The 20008-nt window shown below is 44.5% G+C and overlaps 1 pseudogene; it reads left to right on the top strand.

Annotated features, from left to right (window-relative positions):
• The first annotated feature begins 9038 nt into the window (after positions 1 to 9038).
• On the top strand, positions 9039 to 9156 carry LOC134952198 (5S ribosomal RNA; annotated as a pseudogene).
• The last annotated feature ends 10852 nt before the right edge of the window (positions 9157 to 20008 follow it).

Below are 20008 nucleotides of genomic sequence, written 5' to 3'. Positions count from 1 at the left end.
TGTATATACAGACTTCAGGATCGCCTCCTGCTTTCTATCAGCAGGTTCCTTGAGGGCGGCCGTATCCGGAGACGGTAGTGCCACCTTTTTAGACAAACGTGTGAGCGCTTTATCCACCCTGGGGGGTGTTTCCCAACGTGACCTATCCTCTGGCGGGAAAGGGAACGCCATTAGTACCTTCTTAGGAATTACCAATTTTTTATCAGGGAAAGCCCACGCTTCTTCACACACTTCATTTAATTCATCTGATGGGGGAAAAACTCCGGGTAGTTTTTTCTCCCCAAACATAATACCCTTTTTAGTGGTACCTGTAGTTATATCAGAAATGTGTAACACCTCTTTCATTGCCTCAATCATGCAGTGAATGGCCTCAGTGGGCATCAGGTTAGACTCGTCGTCGACACTGGTGTCAGTATCAGTGTCAACATCTGGGTCTGCTTGCGGTAGCGGGCGTTTTAGAGCCCCTGACGACCCATGCGACGCCTGGGCAGGCACGAGCTGAGAAGTCGGCTGTCCCACATTTGGCATGTCGTCAATTTTCTTATGTAAGGAGTCTATACGTGCACTCATTACTTTCCATAAGCTCATCCACTCAGGTGTCTGCCCCGCAGGGGGTGACATCCCTTCTAAAGGCATCTGCTCCGCCTCCACATCATTATCCTCATCAAACATGTCGACACAGCCGTACCGACACACCGCACACACACAAGGAATGCTCCGAATGAGGACAGGACCCACAAAAGCCCTTTGGGGGGACAGAGTGAGAGTATGCCAGCACACACCAGAGTGCTATATAATGCAGGGACTAACTGAGTTATGTCCCCTATAGCTGCTTTTTCTATATATTATATACTGCGCCTAAATTTAGTGCCCCCCCTCTCTGTTTTTACCCTGTTCTGTAGTGTAGACTGCAGGGGAGAGCCAGGGAGCTTCCTTCCAGCGGATCTGTGAAGGAGAAATGGCGCCAGTGTGCTGTGAGAGATAGCTCCGCCCCTTTTCCGCGGACTATTCTCCCGCTTTTTTCCATATTCTGGCAGGGGTATTTTCCACATATATAGCCTCTGGGACTATATATTGTGGAATTTTTGCCAGCCAAGGTGTTATTATTGCTTCTCAGGGCGCCCCCCCCCCCAGCGCCCTGCATCCTCAGTGACCGGAGTATGAAGTGTGTATGAGGAGCAATGGCGCACAGCTGCAGTGCTGTGCGCTACCTTGGTGAAGACTGATGTCTTCTGCCGCCGTTTTTCCGGACCTCTTCTTGCTTCTGGCTCTGTAAGGGGGACGGCGGCGCGGCTCCGGGACCGAACACCAAGGACTGGGCCTGCGGTCGATCCCTCTGGAGCTAATGGTGTCCAGTAGCCTAAGAAGCCCAATCCGGCTGCAAGCAGGCGAGTTCGCTTCTTCTCCCCTTAGTCCCTCGCTGCAGTGAGCCTGTTGCCAGCAGGTCTCACTGAAAATAAAAAACCTAAATCTATACTTTCTTTCTAAGGGCTCAGGAGAGCCCCTAGTGTGCATCCAACCTCGGCTGGGCACAAAATCTAACTGAGGCTTGGAGGAGGGTCATGGTGGGAGGAGCCAGTGCACACCAGGTAGTCATAAATCTTTCTAGAGTGCCCAGCCTCCTTCGGAGCCCGCTATTCCCCATGGTCCTTACGGAGTTCCCAGCATCCACTAGGACGTCAGAGAAATGAGTGTGCAAAACAGCAGTATTGGAAAAACAATATTAAAAAGACATTAGCATAATCAGTAATATCGAAAATGGTTGTTTAAACCTGATGCTATCTAAAACTGCTTATTGTCAATGTGAATTAAAAATATATACATATATTGTACATATACATAGATAGAGAGTATCATTAATCTCAGTTGCATGTGAGACGGCTTTAAAAACTGTGAACACCATGCAACTGTGATTTCTTTGGGATTGTTTACAAAAAGTTTGCAGCAAATAGAGATTGATACATTTCTGACACAGTGTTCAAAAATAGAATGCAGGTGGATACTGTTGCTGGAATGTTTCTCTGTTAAAATTCTTTAAAGTGCATGCACAGTCTCGGTAAAAGGGGGGGAGAGAGCTGTCTTTCCGTTCCTAGGATTGCTGTAATGTCATTCCTGTCTCATGTAAAGAGTGATTCCTTTTTAATGTTTGTTTAGCGGCTTTTAACTGATGCAGAGAAACTCACATATCTTCGTCCCCTACGGGACTGGTGGGCTCAGTTCCGAGCGGTGGCGGGTCGTGTGTGCCTTTTTTCCTCCGGAGCCGCGATGTTGCTGCAGGCGCCTGCAGTGCTGATCCTCGTGGAGCTTGAGCGGCCGGCGTCTTCCAGGGGGTCAGGATCTCCGGATCTGAGGCGGGTGTCAAGGGGGCGTGGTCCAACGCGTTTCACTCGGCTATGGGTGCCGTGCTTCGTCAGGGACTGTGTATTGTCGTGTCCTTCGGGTTTCCTTCTTGTAGGGTCCAGTCTCAATTAATTGGCTGGTCCAGCTGTCAGTCACACAAAGTTCTTCCGTTCTGGGTCCATTGATTCAAAGTTATTTGGGCATTTGTAGTATTTTTGACATTGATAGTTAAAAATAAGTATACATGAGATTTGTAATGAAAATATAAATAAATATTGATTCGGACAGTTGCAGTCTTTCTGGCTATTGACATAAATATAAGATATGTACTGTAAATAAATAAATATAGAGTAAATATGAAAAGTGGCATTATTTTAAACGCATCTGTAGATGTTTCTCTCCTTTAGGTGTTCGGTATTTCTTTTTCTTACATTATTTGGAAATGGCAGAGGTATCTTTTCTGTGTATTGATATTCCCCTAATAAAATAAAATAACTTAAAGAAAATTAAAAATAAAATAAAAATAAAGATAATAAAAATAATAAAGTTAAAATAAAACGTGGGATAAGGGTAAGTGGAAAGTAAATAATGATAATGGTGGTGAGAAAATAGTAAAATAAATTAAAAATGACACTAAATAAAAAATATATTAAAAATATTTAGAAATATGAAAAATTAATGATGGTGAAAAATAAATAAAAAGGAAAATTGGGCATATGGTTGTTTGAGGATGGCTTGGCATTGTCTCTGTTGTGGTATTTGGAAGATCTGCATTTAGATGCTTATGTTCGGATGGGTTAGAGACCAAGGAATACAGCAGAAGGAAGAATATACCAACCATACAACAGAGCACAGTTTTCCTATGCAGAAAAACCACAGTACGACAAAGTAAGAGAATATTATAGAAAAGGAATGAATGAGGCAATCAGACAGGAAGAAGAAAGAACTAAAGAATTAATGAAAAAACTTTCAGAAAACACTCACTCCATACAAAATAAAGAAGTAAACGATCCAGAAGAAAACCTGAACATTTTTTTAGAATTGATACAGGAAGAAGAATTCCTACCAGATGCAGAAACACAAACGGACCAAACAAAACCAGCAACAAACCTGACAAAAAGGAAATGCCCAGACACAGAGTCATCAGAAGAGGAACTAGAGGCGGAAAAAGGAAAACAAAAACAAAGAAAAACAAACAGAAAAATCCACCAAGAAGAAGAAGAATCCATAGGTATATACAACCTAAGCAAACATAAACTGACGGACACACAAAGGAACGTTCTGAGAAAGGGCCTAAAGTTTGCACCTTCTAACAAATTCAACAAATTCCAATCATTTATAGACCTACACCGGTTCATGAGGAAACTCACTCTGAAGAAATTCTTCAAAAGAAATAAGAAAGCTCAAGAAGAATCAGATACCAGCCAACCACATATGGATAAATACAAACATACACACCTAAAAGAAAAATCTAAATTTTATCCAAAACACATCAAGGGACCATTCCTCGAAGCATTTGAGAAATCCGTGGAACGAGACACTGAAAATCTGAACATTCAAGGAAATAAAGAAACATTGAACCTAACCAAGGAAGAGAGGAAAGGACTTAAAGAATTGAAAGACAACAAACAAATAATAATAAAACCTGCAGACAAGGGAGGAGTAGTAGTAATTTTGGACAAAGACAAATATCACCAAGAAGCAATGAGACTACTGGCAGATAAAGAAACATATGAGGAACTCCCAAGAAACCCCATCGAAGGATATAAGAAAGAATATAACCTGCTCATCAAAACAGGAACCACAAAAGGGATTCTAAACAAGAAAGAAACAACATTTCTCCAACAGGCAAACCCTAGAACACCGGTTTTCTACTTCCTACCCAAAATCCACAAAGACATCACGAATCCACCAGGAAGACCGATAGTCTCAGGAATTGGATCACTAACCACACATCTGTCAGAATATATAGACAAAATACTACAGCCCATAGCGACATCACAAAAAAGCTACCTCAGAGACACTACACAAATACTGAAGCTACTGGATGAAATACATTGGAACGAAAACTTCACCCTAGTAACATACGATGTGAAAGCACTTTACACATGCATAGATCACCAAGATGGATGTAAAGCCATAGAACAGACCTTGGAAGGACAAGCAGACTTACCAGCAGACCAAATCAACTTTATTATAGAAGGCATCAAATTCATCCTTAGCCACAACACATTTTGGTACAATAACACCCACTATAGACAGGTCCGCGGAACCGCTATGGGCACGAAATTCGCGCCAAGTTACGCGAACCTGTTTATGTCACAGTGGGAAGAAGACTACATTTGGAAAAACAACCCTTCTCTAGAGCACATAGCACTGTGGAAACGCTACATCGACGACATCATAGTCATTTGGAAAGGAACACCAAACGAACTCATGGAATTCACCAACCACATCAACACTAACAGCCTGAATTTTGAATTCACAGAAACATACAGCAATAAAACCATCAACTTCTTGGATCTAACCATCTATATTGAGAATAAAGAGATACACACCAAAACCTTTATCAAATCGGTTGACTGCAACAACTACATACCAGCCACCAGTAATCACCATAATAATTGGCTAAAAGGAATCCCTGGGGGACAGTTCAAGAGAATAAAAAGGAATTGTTCAAATAATGAAACTTTTGAAGAGCAAACCAGAACTCTAAAAGAAAAATTCATTGAAAGAAGTTACAATAAAGAGACTGTCCAGAAATCAATAGAAATGGCGAGAGAAACCAAAAGAGAAGACCTACTCAAATACAAAGAAAAGAACTCAGAAGAATTCAAAGAAACAACATTCATCACAACTTACAACAGCCAGTACAGACATTTGGAGAAAGTAATCAAAAGGAATTGGCCCATCCTTAAGAAAGATGAAGAAATTCAAGAATTCATAAAAGACCGACCAAAAATAATATATAGAAAAGCACCGAACATCAAACAAGAATTAGTATCAAGCTACATACCAGAAAACAAGAATGTAGAAACAACTTGGCTCAAAGACACCTCACCAGGGTTCTATTACTGCACAAAATGCAAAGCATGTAAAACATGCAATACAAGAAGCACAAAACCTATAACAACTTTCACGTCAAACACAAACAAGAAAACATTCAAAATAAAAGAAAAAATCACTTGCGACACAAAAGGAATCATCTATTTACTGACATGCCCGTGCAATCTACAATACATAGGACGAACAGCAAGGAGCCTAAAAATAAGAATAGGGGAACACCTCAGGAACATCGAAAAAGAAATAGAAACCCACAGCGTTCCAGACCACTTTAGGAAAGTTCATAAACATGATGGAAAACTTCTCAATTTTATAGCAATTAAGAAGGTAAAAATGCCCTGGAGAGGAGGAGACTACATCAAGATCATGTCCAAGGAAGAGACAAAATGGATATACAATATGCAAACCCTAGCCCCAAAAGGGCTCAACATCGACTTTGAACTCAGCAGTTTCCTGGGAGACTGACCGGCTCTGTGGGCGCCCAGCCAAGAAATTGTGTCCTCACTGCCAGGAATAGCCATATGCTTCTGATGCTGTCATACCACCCACATACCACCCAATTCCGTTCCGAACTTGGAAGTTAAATTGAGTGGGCCTAGCGAGTAAGAAATGGGGGACCATTTCCGAAACCTAGGTACAGTATCATCAGCAGGGCACACATAGGCAGTGAAAATAACACGAAGAATTGGTAGGGATGCCTAGAGAGTGGGAATTGGTTAATCAGGAAAAAAAAAAAAATGGAAGAAAGAAAGACAAAGGAGAAAAAAAGAGAAGAGAAAGAAACGAGGAAAACAAAAGGAAAAACAACAATAGGCAATACACATAACAATACAATAAAATATAGATATCTAACACAAAATAACCCATCCGAACATAAGCATCTAAATGCAGATCTTCCAAATACCACAACAGAGACAATGCCAAGCCATCCTCAAACAACCATATGCCCAATTTTCCTTTTTATTTATTTTTCACCATCATTAATTTTTCATATTTCTAAATATTTTTAATATATTTTTTATTTAGTGTCAATTTTAATTTATTTTACTATTTTCTCACCACCATTATCATTATTTACTTTCCACTTACCCTTATCCCACGTTTTATTTTAACTTTATTATTTTTATTATCTTTATTTTTATTTTTAATTTTATTTTTAATTTTCTTTAAGTTATTTTATTTTATTAGGGGAATATCAATACACAGAAAAGATACCTCTGCCATTTCCAAATAATATAAGAAAAAGAAATACCGAACACCTAAAGGAGAGAAACATCTACAGATGCGTTTAAAATAATGCCACTTTTCATATTTACTCTATATTTATTTATTTACAGTACATATCTTATATTTATGTCAATAGCCAGAAAGACTGCAACTGTCCGAATCAATATTTATTTATATTTTCATTACAAATCTCATGTATACTTATTTTTAACTATCAATGTCAAAAATACTACAAATGCCCAAATAACTTTTAATCAATGGACCCAGAACGGAAGAACTTTGTGTGACTGACAGCTGGACCAGCCAATTAATTGAGACTGGACCCTACAAGAAGGAAACCCGAAGGACACGACAATACACAGTCCCTGACGAAGCACGGCACCCATAGCCGAGTGAAACGCGTTGGACCACGCCCCCTTGACACCCGCCTCAGATCCGGAGATCCTGACCCCCAAGGAAGACGCCGGCCGCTCAAGCTCCACGAGGATCAGCACTGCAGGCGCCTGCAGCAACATCGCGGCTCCGGAGGAAAAAAGGCACACACGACCCGCCACCGCTCGGAACTGAGCCCACCAGTCCCGTAGGGGACGAAGATATGTGAGTTTCTCTGCATCAGTTAAAAGCCGCTAAACAAACATTAAAAAGGAATCACTCTTTACATGAGACAGGAACGACATTACAGCAATCCTAGGAACGGAAAGACAGCTCTCTCCCCCCCTTTTAACGAGACTGTGCATGCACTATAAAGAATTTTAACAGAGAAACATTCCAGCAACAGTATCCACCTGCATTCTATTTTTGAACACTGTGTCAGAAATGTATCAATCTCTATTTGCTGCAAACTTTTTGTAAACAATCCCAAAGAAATCACAGTTGCATGGTGTTCACAGTTTTTAAAGCCGTCTCACATGCAACTGAGATTAATGATACTCTCTATCTATGTATATGTACAATATATGTATATATTTTTAATTCACATTGACAATAAGCAGTTTTAGATAGCATCAGGTTTAAACAACCATTTTCGATATTACTGATTATGCTAATGTATTTTTAATATTGTTTTTCCAATACTGCTGTTTTGCACACTCATTTTTATATTTTTTATATATTTTTTCATGAAAATAAAAAACTTTTTTTTTATACATAAAACACCACTGGAGTTTTTCAATAACTATCTAAAACCTATCCAGTAGCGCCAGAGGTTCCCCTCTCCTTTCTTGCTCTACATCAATTACATTACCTGCTCCGTGCCTTAAAAACTAAAAATTAGGATTGGGCCTATTTAATTACATTTCAGAAGTTCTATTACAAGCTTTATATTTATTTACATTGTGTCCTTGTCAATATTGTCAAATTACCAGAAAAGGATATTACATTATGTTCTCTGAAAATTATTCTATTTAGATGATGCAGCACTCCATGTTTTATATACAGTACTGACCACATGATGACATATACAGTACCACTTCTGTATTGTAACAATATAGTGCTGTTTAAAAACAAAAAATAGAAAAATCTTCAGCAGTGATTATTTTTGCCTGTTTATTCTTCAACATTGTTACAGGATTGTCTCCATGCAATAACTAGTAACTTTGTAACTTAGTATTTTGTCATGTAAAACTGCGTGCTCAGTGCTATTGGATACTATCTGGCAACAACCTTTATATTGGTTTAAAACTCAGCATACTTTGTGCTGAAAACACTTAAATACTTAAGATTGTCATTTATTTTATCCTGTTTGATAGTTGGTCATTATCCGGTACAGGTGCTCTGTAGACACACAGCATTTTGTCATCTGACTGTATCATCCTAAATCATTATTTGTGTTTTATTTGTATGCTCAAAGAAACTAGAATATTCTATCTGGTTTGATAGTGTTTGGTCATTATTTGGTACATGCTCTTTGTAGATATATAGCATTCTGCTATTTCATTACACGCTTAAGGAAACCAGAATACTTTATCAGGTTTGATTCACTATCTGTGTGTTTAAAGAATCCAGAATGAAGCATCAGGGACTGTTATTTACCTTATTCTGTTTGACAGGGTCTGACTGTTGCACAGCACATGTGCTTTGTAAATATACAGCACTCTGTTGTAATATAGACAAACAGTACAGCAATTTATTCAAACAGCAAGATTACCAAATATTTTTGTTTATCTCTGCTTCTACTTTGTCATTTAAATTCAAACATATTCCACTTCGGTACTCTCATCTGGCTGATAGTGGCCCTTGGCACAGGCATTGTGCCCATGCCCAGATCAAAATCACCATCACAACAGAAAGCAGAAGTATCCATCTTATACACACTCTCATCTGGAAAACTGGGACTGGGTTTTTTAGAGCCCTGTTCCTGTCTAGTACAGAAAGCAGAAGTGTTTCTCCCTCACTTCCTGAACTAAATGGCCCACGGCCATACTACCCTGAATACGCCCAATCATGTCCGATCTCGGAAGCTAAGCAGGTATGGCCTGGTCAGTACGTGGATGGGAGACCACCAGGGAATACTAGGTGTTGTGGGCCACATTCTCAGGAAATCTTTTCTTAATCTGCATCATTCTTACTTTCACTTTTTTTGTTCCTCCTGCCGATATTGTGGTACTGACCACTTAAGCTTGTAGTATAATAGACTTTACTTCTGTATCAATCTGTGACCGTCAGGATATCTTGAAATTTTCTTTAAGAAATCCAAATATACAATTATTTATATTTTCACCTTGTCATATCTTGAACCCTATTTGTTACAAAGGCAATCAAGATTTTTATCATGTTTAGGTTCAGTGTGTGTGATCTTATTAATTACGAGTAGAATAAAGGTTAAGTTTTAGAACAAATCCCCCGAGAAAAGACTCAACACATTTTTTCTCCCTTTATCATTGTGTATTCATCAATTTTAAGAGTGCTTCCAAAAAAGGTCATTTTGTCTTTTTCTCGTGTTTTACACATCTAGCAGAAACCAGGTCCAGTAACATCACCGTCTTCCAAATGAGGTACTTGTCTTCTACTGTCATTAGAGGTTCAAACCAGGAGGACTGTAGAAATTCCACCACCACATTCAAATCCCAGTTTGCCGTAGGCGGCACAAAAGGAGGTTGTATGTAGAGTACCCCTTGCAAGAAGGTCTGAACTTCTGGTAACACTGCCAATTTCTTCTGAAAGAAAATTGAGAGAGCTGAAATCTGGACCTTAATGGAACCCAGACGTAAGCCCTTATCCACACCAGCCTGCAGGAAATGTAAGAAACGTCCCAAGTGGAACTCTGCAGGCTGATACGTGCGTTCCTTGCACCAAGAGACATATCTTCTCCAGATATGATAGTGTTTAGACGTCACAGGTTTCCTGGCCTGAACCATGGTAGCAATAACCTATTTGGAAAGGCCCTTGTGAGCTAGGATGTTATGCTCAACCTCCATGCCGTCAAACGAAGTTGCCGTAAGTCCAGGTAGACGAATGGTCCCTGTTGAAGAAGATCGCTTCTTAGTGGTAGAGGCCAAGGGTCTTCAACGGACATGTCCAGAAGATCCGCATACCACGCCCTCCGAGGCCAATCCGGGGCAATCAGAATTGCCTGGACTCCTTGATTTCGGATTCGCTTGAGCATCCTCGGGAGCAATGGAATCGGAGGAAACAAGTAGACCAGCCGTTAAGGCCAAGGCGACGTCAGTGCATCCACTGCCCTCGTCGGAGGTTCCCTGGTTCATGAGCAATACCAGTGACGCTTCTTGTTGAGTCGAGAAGCCATCGTGTCTATTTGTGGACAGCCCCACCAGTGGATGATCTGCTGGAAAAACCCGAAGGAGTTCACCGGGTGTAGATCATTACGACCCAGGAAGTCCGCTTCCCAGTTGTCCACACGCAGAATGAAGATTGCTGACATTGCTCTTGCATTTCTTTCAGCCCAGAGGAGTATCTGTGACACCTCTTGCATGCCGGCTCTGCTTTTTGTCCCTCCTTGCCGACTGATGTACGCCACCTGCTGTGGCATTGTCCGACTGAACTTGGATCGCGTGTTCCCTGAGCAGAGGAGAGGCCCGAAGCAGAGCATGGTAGATCGCCCAAAGTTCCAGAATGTTGATTGGAAGGAGAGCTTCATGGGCTGACCACCTGCCCTGGAACTGCGCCCCTTGGGTGACAGCACCCCATCCTCGCAGTCTCGCATCCTTCGTGAGGAGGGTCCAATCTGCAAAGATGGATGGATACACGAGCAGGTCGGAGTACCATGCGGACCATCTCCTAAAGTGTTCTCACTTTGTCCTCCGGGAGGAACACCTACTGGGCCACAGTACCCAGTAGCATCCCCAGGAACAGGAGTCGCTGAGTTGGCTCCAAGTGGGACTTCTGTAAATTTAGAATCCACCCATGGTGTGACAGAAGTTGGATAGTGTGGTTGATATGGAGCAATAAAAGCTCCCCAGATCTTGCTTTTATGAGAAGATCGTCCAGGTAAGGGACAACATTGACCCCCTGGATCCGGAGCTGGAACATAATCTCCGCCATTACCTTTGTGAACACCCTTGGAGCTGTGGACAGGCCGAAGGGTAGTGCCTGGAACTGGTAGTGATCCTCCAGTAGGGCAAAACCTCAGATAAGCCTGATGAGGTGGCCAAATTGGAATATAAAGTTAGGCATTCTTGATATCCAAGGAGACCATGAATTCCTGGACTTCAAGGCCCACAATCACTGCCCTCAAGGATTCCATTTTGAACTTGAAAACCCTTAGATAAGGGTTCAAGGACTTTAGATACAAAATGGGCCTTACCAGACCGTCTGGTTTCGGTACCACAAACAGGTTGGAGTAATAACACTTGCCTCGTTGTGGTATTGGTACTGGAACAATGACGTGGGACTGGACCAACTTTTGGATGGCCTGTTGCAGCGTAACTTGCGTATACTCCAAAGCTGGTAAGCTTGATTTGAAAAATTGTTGGGGAGGAGCAATGTTGAACTCTAGCTTGCAGCCCTGAGAAATTAGGTCCCTGACCCAGTTATCCTGGCAGGAAACCTCCCAGACGTGGCTGAAGTGACGCAGTGGAGCTCTCACCTCAAGATACCCTTGGGGTGGGTGGGCACCGTCATGCTGAGGACTTAGTGGAAGCAGAACTGGTGCTCTGTTCCTGAGAACCGGTGTTTGCAGATCTTTTTGTCTTACCTCTGGTGCCTATAGCCGCATTGGAGGCACCTCTGGCCCTAGATCGAAATCTGTTAGACCGAAAGGACTGAACAGACGGCCCCTGGGAAGGAACGCCTAGCCGGTGGGGCCCCAGAGGGGAGAAATGTAAATTTCCCAGCAGCGACTTTGGAAATCCACGTATCCAACTCAACTCCAAAGAACCATTCCCCAGAAAAGGGGAGAGATTCTACACTGCGCTTGGATTCTGCGTCCGCTATTCACTGATGCAACCACAAGGCCCTGCGCGCCGACACTGCCATGGCAGAAGTCCTAGCGTTAATATTGCCCATCTCCTTGAGCGAATCACACAGGGCGCGTGCAGTGTCCTGAATGTGTTTCAGGAGAGTCACCGTAGTGACCAGAGGCATATCCCCGGAGAGGCCCTCCTGAATTTGAGTAGCCCACATGTGAAAGGCATGGGTCATCCAGCAACCCGCTATGACCGGCCTTTGTGATACACCTGCTTCTGTGTAGATAGACTTTAGTGTAGTCTCTATTTTTCCTGTCCCCAGGATCCTTTATGGTAAAAGAGCTTGGGGCAGGCAGCACCGCCTTTTTTGACAGTCGAGAGACTGATACATCAACTCCCGGGGGTTCTTCCCAGAATTTCCTACCTTCAGGAGCAAATGGGAAGGTGTGCAAAAATCTTTTTGACACTTGGTATTTTTTTGTCTGGATTTTTCCAGGCTAATTTAAATAGGTCATCTAAGTCTGCAGAATCAGGGAAAGTGACATTAGGCTTGTTTTGTGTAAACAAAAATATACATATATATATACCGACAGGGAATAGCGGGACAACCCCAGAAAGATGTCCCCTGCTGTCGCCGGCCTGCATCCGCTGCCTGGACTCCCATGGACCATCAGTGACTAAACGGAGCTGCGGGATCCCCGGCGGCCATCTCTGACAGGGACCCGATGCACTCGCTCTCCTGCCCATCCCCAACACACCAGGTGAGCCCTGTCTCAAGATATACTGGCCCCCACACTCTCTATACTTGCCCCATGGCTCATTATTTGCTTATTACAGCTATATACTGCTGAATATCGCTGGGTCCCCTGCTGTGCTGCTCCTAGGAATACACAGCTCCCTGCAATCCCTCCAGGCTCTGCTGAGCTCAACTCCTGCCAGCTTTTATGTGGAATTACAGGGATACTCTGAAGGGATGCACACAGCCTGAATGCCCTGCAGCAGCACCGTTTTTTCTTTTCTGTTTTGTCAGTCTAAATTTCACTGCTGCTTGCTCCTAGTGTGACGTCTCCTTGCTTCAGCTTTGATACTCATGCTCTCTCTGCTGCCCCCCGGGGCTGATGCTGTGTCGACCATTTTAACGCCATGACCCCCTAACTCACCCACGCAGTATAGGGCTGGGCGTCCAGTGGCCGTGACCTCCTCTATATGCTGATGCTCTGTTTATAGCTATCCCTGCAACTAGTCCTGCTGTATCGCACTACATATGTGAACGTCCTCTTTTTGATGGGAAGAACCAGGAAAAGTGGGAGGACGTCTCGTACCACGTCATCCGCATCCTCACAGTCTAATTTGCTCCGTTACCTTGTCCCTGGACACGAGACCCAGAGCGACAATATGCTGACTCATCCCCTGCTGATACGGCTGACAACATGGTGTCGTCGCCTCAGAGTGGATCTGATGCATCTCTGGAACCCACCATGGCCACTGTCTTAAAACATCTTAGATCCCTTCCTACCAAAAAGGATCTCCCTACGAAATCTGATTTTTTGGACTTGGAAAAGAGGATTGGCACCACCGTCAAGGCGGAGATTTCTGCGCTTCAGGCAGATTTATCCCAAATTACTCATCGTGTGTCAGACGTGGAAGACCATCTCGATGGTTTGGATTCTTTTTAATATAAATTTTTATTATTTTGCGGGTAAACAAAGCAATTGGGATAGGGGTACAGAAAAGAAATGGGAGAGGGAGGGGTAGGGGGGGGTACACACAACAGTCAGCATAATACAAAATAACATATAGAGCATTATACAAAACATTGTACGTAAAAGGAGCAATGCAAAAATGAACATGCCATCATAGGGATTAGATTAAGCTAGCAGCGGATATGCCTAAACGTCTGGAGGGGGCGTGGGGTTTGGTGAACGGTTAAGCCAATAGGTGGACCACGGGAACCATCGGAGCAGTGGGGATGTTGAGGTAGAGGTATAGGCCACACCCGCAGTCTCGAATTCGTAGTGCGACTGAACGGCCATTTCTATTGCAGAGATATGGGGAGCCTCGGTGGAACGCCAAAGGCGAGCAATTGAAAGTTTTGTCGAGATAAGAATATGGCCGAGGATATAGCGGTCTCCTGGCATTAGATCACCATAGTATAGATGTAGGAGGGCCAGTCGTGGATGGGGGGAGATATGTTGGCCTAGCACTGAGTCTATAAGGTGGAAGACCGAAGTCCACAGGGGGGTAAGTACAGGGCAATCCCAGAAAACATGCATTAAAGTACCAACCATGCCACAATTCCTCCAGCACATTTTAGATGTGGAGGATTGCATCGCATGTAGGCGGGAAGGGGTGAAGTACAGGCGGTGAAGAAGTTTATAGGATAGTTATATATGTGATGTACATTTAGAAACTGTGTAGCAGGATCTGTATATCGTTTCCCATTCCTCCTCTGAGATTGAGCATCGCAGATCAACTTCCCATTTTATTTGGGAAGGGGCTTTCTGTAGTTTTTGGGGATTATTGATGTAATTATACCATTTGGTAATTCCACCCCTACCTTCCCCTGTTTCCAGGGACCTTTGAACAAATTTAGGCAAGGAGGGGGGGGGGGGGGGGGAGGGGATAGTGGGTGTCGAGACTCCATGGAGCCAATGTCTAAGCTGCAAATATTTATAAAATTCCCCATGTGGTAGAAGGAAAGTTTCCTGAATCTGGGCAAAAGAAAGAAGGGCACCATGCGCCATAATATCCTGTAAGGACCGGATTCCCTGTGATATCCAGCCATCGAATCTCAAATCAGGGATCAAGGAGGCTATTCCTTTCAATGATATGGTCGTGGTAGGGCGAGTTATATCATTTCCATTTCGCACTATCTCTACCCAAGCTTTCCTAGTGGATTAGACAGAGAGAGATTGATTGATTAAAACTGTGCCCTCAGATTTAGGGAGTAACAATACATCGGTCAGGGGTAGCGGGGCTATAAGACCTTGTTCAAGTTGTACCCATGATTTATACGTGGGTTGGATATACCATGCCCCTATTTGTGCCAGTCGGCATGCCAGTTGGTATGCGTGTAGATCTGGATATGCCAGGCCCCCATCTCGTTTGGGCCGAGTCATTGTTTTCCTGGCTAACCTTGGTTTCTTGCCTTTCCAAACATAGGAATTAAATATTGCATTAAATTTGGCTAGAAGGGAGTTGGGTATGAGGAAGGGGATGGCCCGGAACAGGTACATAAGTCTGGGAAGGATGGTCATTTTTAACGCAGCTATTCTCCCCAGCCATGATACATGTTGCATCATCCAGTCCGAGACTAGAGTTGTGGATTTGCGCAAAAGAGGGGGGAAGTTAGCGGCTATCAGATCGTCTAGCTTCGCCGTAATATGGATTCCCAGATATTTGAGGCTTCTATCCTGCCATGAGTACGAGTAGGAAGCCTTCAGTTCGGACAAGAGGGGTGGTGGGAAATTAATAGGGAGGGCCTCTGTCTTAGTGTTATTAAGTTTATAGTAGGATACTGCTGAGTATTCGGCCAAGAGTGTATGTAGCGCTCTCAGGGAGGAGGAAGGGCTAGTGAGCGTCAAAAGGACATCGTCTGCGAAAAGACATATCTTATGGGAATGTCCCGAAAATTCCACACCCTCAATCGAGGGCGAGGATCGAATTTTCTCAGCCAATGGCTCCATTGCCATAGCGAAGACTAATGGGGATAGGGGGCACCCTTGGCGAGTGCCGTTCGTAATGGGAAAAGATGAGAGTAGTCCGTTCACACACACCCTTGCCGAGGGGAGAGAATATAAGGCCATAATGGATGAGAGAACTCTACCGGTGAGGCCGAACTTTCGTAGAACCGCCTGCAGGTATCCCCAGTGGAGGCGGTCGAACGCCTTCTCCGCGTCAAGCGAGAGCAATAGTAGGGGAGATTCTGATCTAGAGAAGGCGTCCAGCACATTTATCACTCGCCGAGTGTTGTCGGGGGATTGTCTGCCGGGAACGAAGCCCACCTGGTCACCGTGGATTATAGAGGGAAGTAGAGGGTTAAGCCTGTTGGCCACTAGCTTCGCATAGATTTTCAAATCGGTATTTAATAAAGCTATGGGGCGATAGTTGGGCATCATGGCTGAATTTTTCCCTGGTTCAGGAAAAGCCACTACGCAGGCTTCCAGCATCTCAACTGGAAAGTTCCCTATTGAGGAGGCGTGATTAAAAACACCGTCCAGGATAGGGACCAGAGTGTCTTTGAAACATTTGTAGAAATTGTTTATAAACCCATCAGGGCCTGGGGCTTTGTCTAGTGGGAGTGAGTCTATAGCCTGGCTAATTTCCTTCTGCGACCATGGTTGGTTTAAAGTTTGCACAGTATCCGGGTCGAGGGAGGGAAGGTTGACCTCTTCCAGAAAGGCTGCTATATTAGCTGGTGTAGGTTGTGGGGTAGAGACATCGTCTTTTAGATTATAGAGGGTGGAGTAATAAAAGGCAAAGGAGTTAGCTATATCTGATGGGTCGGTTATCTTGATATTGTGTGAATTGATGATATATTTCACCCTTTCCTTAGCATTTTTCCCCCGCAATTTGCGAGCAAGCATTCTGCCCGCCCTATCTCCTTGCATATAGAACTTCTGCCGCAGACGGAAAAGGTTTTTACGGACCTCCGTTAATTCTAATTTATTCAGCTCATCCCTGACCTGGGTCAGGTCTCGATATATTTTCTTATTAGAGGGGTTCAACTTGAGCAGAGCATCTAGGTCGTTAAGACGGGCTTCGAGTTCTACCTGTTTTTCCCGGGAGGTCCTGCGTATATAAGCAGCCGCTTGAATTGACGCTCCTCTAATCACCGCCTTGAGGGCGCACCAATGCGTGAATACGGACGTTTCTGCTGGGGTGTTAGTTTCAACATATAGGGAGAGGGCCTGAGCTATAAACCGATGGGCGTCCGGGTTTAAAAGGAGATAGTCCCTAAGGCGCCATAAGGTAGGAGTGGGCCTCACTTGGCAGGGGTTCCACCGGACTGAGAGGGCAGAGTGATCAGACCACGATACTGGCAGGATATAAGCCTTCGCAATCTGGAGAGTCCACTTATCCGATATAGCTAGATCGATCCTAGAGTAAGAGCCGTGGACTGGGGAGAAGAACGAATAGTCCCTACTAGTCAGGTTCTTAGCCCTCCAAAAGTCATAAAGGTCATATTCATGCATTATATTTATAAAGGCATGGGAGCTGTCGCGTTGTGAATCTCCCTTGGGAGGGGGGCGGGCCTGGGATCTATCCACCGCTGGATCAAGGACCATGTTAAAGTCACCCAACAGTAGTAAAGCACCCATGAGGTGCTTCTGAAGGACTGTGAAGAATTTCCTAAGGAAAGGTATTTGTTTAGTGTTGGGAGCATATAGCGTAGCTATAGTGACCGGCCTATCTTCCAATTTGCCTGTCAGTATAAGGTACCGGCCTTCTTGGTCTGAGATCTGGCTCTCTAGAGAGAAATCACAAGAATTTGAAAATAATATTGCCACTCCTGCTCTCTTTTTCGGGCCATTGGACATATAGCCCGAGGGGAATTTATTATCTCTGAAAGAGGGGGGTGACGAGAACATAAAGTGGGTCTCCTGCAAGGCTACTATCTGTGCCTTACATTTTGCAAAGTGACGTAGGGCCAATAGTCGTTTATTCGGTGAATTCAGCCCCTTTATATTTAGTGATAGTACATTAACCATTAGGCATATCTGAGAACTGTGCTATTATCAGGATGCAATTCAAATTTATGTAATAGGATCTGCTAGAATGAGTGTGTGTTAAAACTTGGAGAGACGGGAAGAACAGGGAGGGTACTAGGAATAGTAAGAAGGGGACATAGAGCGGGCACCACAAGGGTGCTAAATAGGGTTGCCCAGTAAGGCAACACATGGGGTCGGGGCGAGGTGCGGGGAGTTATCTCCCCACCACTCCTAAAGCATTCAACCTAAAAATTTAAGTAAGTAACTGACCGCGAGGGTCTACAAGGCCTATGCCTCCTCACGGGGAGCTCAACATATAACATAAATTACATCAAGAGGAGCGTCAGCGTTCCGTTTAGCGGAGCCAAGTCAAGCATGGTCAATATGAATATAATGAAAACATTACACAATACACATCCTAAGGTAAACTGGTGCCGCGTAACTGGATAGGGAAACATAACTACTGTATATTCCCCCGGGATAACATCATAAAGATATGCAGGAAAAACAAAGTCATGCTTGACAATGGCATACAACCTGGTAGAGGAAATCAGTGTCTAATGTCCATTGTCTGCCTTCGACCACTCCTGCGTCAGCTTGAGAGCTGTCGGAGCCTTTTCAGATGTATCTTCTCTCCTCCAGGAGTCCAATATTTTCAGACCCGCTTCTGGCGTGATTATCGCGTGCATAACGCCATTACGTCTTACCAACAATTTCGTCGGGAACCCCCAACGGTATAGGATATCAGCTTTCCTAAGCGCCGAAGTCACCGGGTAGAACGACCGTCTCAAGGCTAGGGTGGCTGCCGAAAGGTCTCCGTAGATTAGTACTTCTCCAAGGGTCTTGGCTGGCAGGTCCTGGCGCATAGCCGCCCGCAATATTTGTTAGAGTGTCTCTCGGAGCGTCCTTCGGGGCATTTCTAGCCTTCGGTAGGCGATGGATGCGGTCGATGAGAAAGTCTTCAATAGAGTTAGTTGGGAGAAGCGCCATGAAGAGGTCCGTCGCAAATTGGGTGAGCTCTGCGTTGGTGACGGTTTCTGGAATGCCTCGGAGTTTTATATTATTACGGCGTGACCTGTCCTCAAGGTCACGTCTTCCGCCGTAGATCCGCGACTTCAGCCTGGAGCTCTTCAAGTTGGGTAATCACCTCATTATGTGACTTCACCACCTCCTCACACTTATTTTCGAGATGATCTGTGCGGTGGCCTATAGCGTCTACCGACTGTTGGCAACTTTGAAGCGCTGTCTTAACTTCCATCGAGATGTCATCTTTAAAGGAAGCCAGTAATTGTCGCATAGACCCTAGTGTGAGGGGTGCATCATCATCGAGTTGAGATAGTTTTGTTTGATTCACCCTAGGGATCACGGATATGTCATCGCCACTCCGGAGTTGCTTAGGTGCGGAGTCCGGTATGACAGAATGTTTCTGGCTTTGGAAAGACGGGGATTGTTTAAAGAAGGCGACCTGGCGGGTTGGAGTCGGGTCTTTTTGGCGTTTGGGCGCCATAATCCCGTTGTGGAAATCCTCACCCTAATGTCGTATATACGTTAGATTGGACCCAGGAGGAGGAGAGAGAAACCCATGTCGGCTCTATATGCATGCACCGGCAGTTTTACTTCAGGAGTGGTGGGGAGTTCCACACATCGCGTTGGAGATCACATCAGAACGGCCCGGCAAGAGATGAGTCACCCCACGGCATCCGGTCGGCGGGCTTTAGTGGGGATGTATTATCCTTATACGTATGTCTAGCTTTCCCTTGTGCAGGTAAGTTTGAGTATCAGGGAGTGAGCATGCACTGCGCCTACCTCCTGTATAGATGCACGGATAAGCTGGTGTATTTTGCAGCGAAAGATGCTTGACAGAGGCAGAACTGCAGTATTGGCTATTTGCCAGTATTCAAGATGGCGCCTCTAGCTTCCTGTCACAGGCCTTTTATATCTTAGGGCCCTGGGTACCCTGTTAACGTTGGTGGTGTCAGTGGATGTGGGCCAAGGGCTCCGGGGTCCCCTTCTCCTCCCCTCTCGTCTGGACTCTCAGCAGGGACCTCGGCTCTCTTCTGGGGAGGCTCACACAGATGCAGTCTGAGGCTCCAAGATGGCCGCCGGCCAGTGCACAGGTCAGAAAAGTGCACTTTTATTATATAACCCCTGTGGTCTGGTGGCTGTTACCTCGTCCTGCGGGTGGCCAGGGGTCCTGGGCAGGCTGGGGAGCGGTGTGGGGAGAGGCAGACGGAGCCTGGCGGCGCTACGGGTCCCGTTCCGCCTGCGAACCGGGCCTGGAGCTCAAAATCGGGACGGCTGTAA

This window comes from Pseudophryne corroboree, chromosome 8 (assembly GCF_028390025.1).
Source record: "Pseudophryne corroboree isolate aPseCor3 chromosome 8, aPseCor3.hap2, whole genome shotgun sequence".
NCBI lineage: Eukaryota > Metazoa > Chordata > Amphibia > Anura > Myobatrachidae > Pseudophryne > Pseudophryne corroboree.
This window is presented reverse-complemented; position numbering and strand designations above follow the sequence as displayed.